At 34.8% G+C, this 4,006-nt stretch overlaps 1 protein-coding gene across 4 annotated transcripts in view; it reads right to left on the bottom strand.

The window, feature by feature from the left end:
- Positions 1-4,006, bottom strand: part of PTPN4 (protein tyrosine phosphatase non-receptor type 4) — a 220,546-nt gene that overhangs the window by 67,975 nt on the left and 148,565 nt on the right. The gene's annotated exons all lie outside the window — the stretch shown is intronic.

Raw genomic sequence — 4,006 nt, 5'->3', positions numbered from 1 at the left:
AGGGACAATGGGGGAGGAGGATGGGACATAGCAGAGGGTGGGGGATGGGGAATCAAGGATGGCAAAACAAAAGGCAAGGTATGCAGGACATAAGAATTGGAAAATTATTTGCTAGAACATGTATGCTGATGTGCTTGATTGAGCCAATGCACAGTGTATTTTGGATGGAAAATTCATTTGTGTGTTTTGATGGTGTATAGTGAATTATTGTAGAAAATGAATAAATAAATTAAAAAAAAAATTCTGATGAAATGCAAACATAAACTTTCAAAACAACCTCCAGAAAGAAGAGCAAAGTTGAAGGACTATTACTACTGAACTTTAAGACATCTTACAAAGCTCAATTAGGACTGCATGAATATGGACAACTAATTTTTGACAAATGTACAAAGGAACAACTAGATATCCATATACCAAAAAATGAACTTCAATCCATGTTGAATATAATGTGCAAAAATTATCTTCAAATGGGTCACAGACCTAAGTAAGAGAGCTAAAATATAAAACTCTGAGAAGAAAACAGAGGAATACATCTTTGTGACCTTGGGTTAAAAAACAAATTCTTAGATATGACAACAAAAGAAAAATCCACACACACAAAAATTGGTAAACAAATTTATAAAAATTCAAAGCTTGTATTCTTTAGAAGATATGAGTAAATAATAAAAAACAACAGAAGTATTAATGAGGATACTGGAACTCTTATAACCTGCTGTTGAGAACATAAATGGTACAACTGCTTTGAAAACCATTTAGCAAAGTGAAACATACATGTACCATATTATCTGGCCATTCCACTCCAAGGTATTTACACCCCTAAAGCAAACGTCCAAACAAAGACTTCCACATAGCAGCTTTAATTATAATAGCCCAAACTTGGAAACAACCCAAATGAGGAAGCAACCAATTGATATATCTAATATCAAGTCAATGTATAAGCAAATTATGGTATATCTATACAGTGGAATACTACTCCGCAATAAAAAGAAATGAACTATCAATACAGGCAATATGGATGAATCTTGAAATAATTATTCTGACTTGGCTAGATTAAAAATGAATAAATATAATATATATTTCATACATATTTTGGTATATATAAAATCCTAGAAAACACAAGCCAGTCTATAGATACATAAACCAGAGGGATCAGCAAATCTTGCAGTGGTTAAGACACTGGACTCCCACATAGCCAAACGCGGTTCGAGTCCCGAACCTGGCAGCTTACTTTCTCTCTCTCTGGTCATACCGAATAATAATAATAATAAATAAAAAATTAAAGAAAATTCTTTAAAAAAAAAGGAAATCAGACCCATGGGTGCCTGAGAAGAAGGGTGCTACAAAGGTACATGAAGGAACTTTCAGGGGCAATGTATCGATATGCTTGTTATCTTGATAGTGGTGATGCACTTATAGACACAATTTCTGAATATCAAATCTTAAAACTTTAAATATGGCAGCTTATTATGTCAATTATACTTCAATAAAGATGTTAAAAATATTCAGCTTTAAAAAAATGCAGGTTTTGATAGTTCATAATCTCATTTCTATTGAAAATCGTGTAAAATCAGCCAATACTAGGTCAATCTTCCCCCAAGGAGAGTAATAGCCTGAGTGGCAGCTGTTATTTCCCTATCCATCAATCTTTCTTTTTTTTTAATAACCAGATTGTTCTTAAACTTTCATTAATATCTATGGTAGAAATATTTTCTTTGGCTTCAGCAATAATTTCTCCCCAATCTGGTTTCCTCAACTGTCTTTGGTATTTGTAGTTATATCTATTAATAGGCTTTTTGTTTGTCATGGTATGGTCTGGGTAACTGCCTTGATTTTTTTTTTTCCCATCTTATATAAGACCTGTTTGAATTATAGTTGAAGTTTAATTACTATATTCTATTTATTTCTTTATAGCCTAAGTGAAACAGTGTATGTGTATCATATTCGCAAGGACAGAGGGAAGAAGAAAGTTCTAGTAGAGGGTATAATTACTCTGGTGGTCACTTAGAAATTAAATTCATTGAGGGAATACCTAAGGGTTTGTATTATCATTTCAGATAGAGCCTTAGAGATTCTTGTGTTTCTGCAGAGATTTAGTGCTAGTAATCAAGGCTCTTGGTTTTTCCCTTGACTTTTGTCACTGATTTAATACTTGCACTAGATCTACTTACCTTTAAATTTGCAAATACTGCCACTTTATTTTTCTCAATATAGCTTTTAGGAAGATGAGAAAGGAGATAAACATAACCTCAAGCAACTTGAGAATCTGCTTTGCTGATTACTGGGTAAGTTTCCCTCATTCTCTTTGTTACTACTGAACATGTGGACTACTTTCACTATGTTTTCTTAGGGTGGGGAGCAAGGTCTTTTTAATGATATATAATCTTATATTATGCTTTGTGCTGTTACTTTTGCTAAGATTACAAACTGGGTATTTATAAATATTTGAAATTTACAAGACAAATCTTTTCTGGCCCACTTTTTTTTTCTCATGAGTGTGTGGCATGAATCGATCTAAAGTGTATGGTGAAGTAAGAGATGGAAAATTTTACTTCGTGAAGAAGAAACAAACAAATATAAATTAATGTTTATTTTCTTAGAAGATCATGAGTAACATTTTTCTTTTTTGTTTCCATTTCTAATTTGCCAGAAAGCATGTGTGCTTGTGGTGTGATTTTCAAGCCACTGAGGTTGGGATTCAAACTGCAATAGGATCCAGCTCCCCTAATTACCACCCTATGAGGCCAGTCCATGAATGACTTTTTTCTAAATAACTGTTACCAGGTACCACTCAAAAACTAGTTTTCAAAGGACTTTTAAGAATTTCATAGGTTGAGACCAGCAGATAGCATTATGGTTACATCAATGGAGTCTCACGCAGTGAAACACAGTTGAAGTTCTGGACTACCAGCTTAAAACTCATGCTAGGCGTGTGTTCATGCATGCCCAAAATCCTTAAAGGAGAATGGAGGGGAAGGGATGGAGGCATGGCCATACCCGCCAGAGGGTGATTTCTCGCTTTCTGTCTGTCTCTGTCTCTCTAGTGAGCGCACATGCCCTACAGCAAAAATCTCTTTAAAAAGGTAAAACTAGTCACTTCTTCTAATTTAGTTATCTCCCAAAGATTGTTGCCTTCAGAAAAGTAAAAGGTATTAATAAGTAACATGTAGTTTTAGAAAAAGGAATCTGGGGTTATTATTTAATAACTAAATCTGATTTTGCCTAATGGCTGTTTCCAACTGTTTATAATAACAGAATTGTTAACTCAAAGATATGCTGACTTGTAGATTAAAAACCATAGTGGAGGGTCCAGTAGGTGGCATGGTGAAGAGCACTGAACTCCACATAGCTAACCATGGTTCAAGTGCCAGACTCGGCGGCTTACTTTTTCACTTTCCTTCTCTCTGCCTGTCTGTCTGGCTGTCTCTCTCTGGTCAAATTTAACAAATAAAATAAAATAAAAGTTAAAGGGTCAGCAGGTGGCGTAGTGGTTAAGGTGCTGGACTCCCACATGGCCGGCCATGGTTCAAATTCTAGATCTGGTAGCTTGAAACCCACACCCAGTGTGTGTGTGTGTGTGTGTGTGTGTGTGTGTGTGTGCGTGTGTGCACTCAAAACTCCAGGATGAAAATGGAGAAGGGAGTGTGGCATGGCTATCCTCCCAGGGGGTGATTTTTCACATTTCCTCTCTCTGTCTCTTTCTTTCTTTGGCGAGCACGTGTGCCTCCCCGTGTCAAAAACATAAAACCAAACAAACCAAAAAACTGTAATTGTGTATGTGAAAATAATTTATCTTGGTTTTTACAAATAAATGAATCTAGAACAAAGAAAACTTTCATGCAAATATTTAATAAAGACAGTTGAAATGATAAAATCTGCCTAGATTGTAAATAAGTAAATGTGGTTAATTTACTTTAGAAAATAATGACCTGGAATACAGTCAGTAGGACAGGTTTCTTAATATGTATAGCTTTTTTTTTTTTTTTTTAAGTTCGTTACAGGATAAAAG

Source organism: Tupaia chinensis, unplaced genomic scaffold (genome assembly GCF_000334495.1).
Source record: "Tupaia chinensis unplaced genomic scaffold, TupChi_1.0 Scaffold147282_1, whole genome shotgun sequence".
NCBI lineage: Eukaryota > Metazoa > Chordata > Mammalia > Scandentia > Tupaiidae > Tupaia > Tupaia belangeri.
Note: the sequence above shows the minus strand (reverse complement) of the source record. Positions and strands in the feature narration are given on the sequence as shown.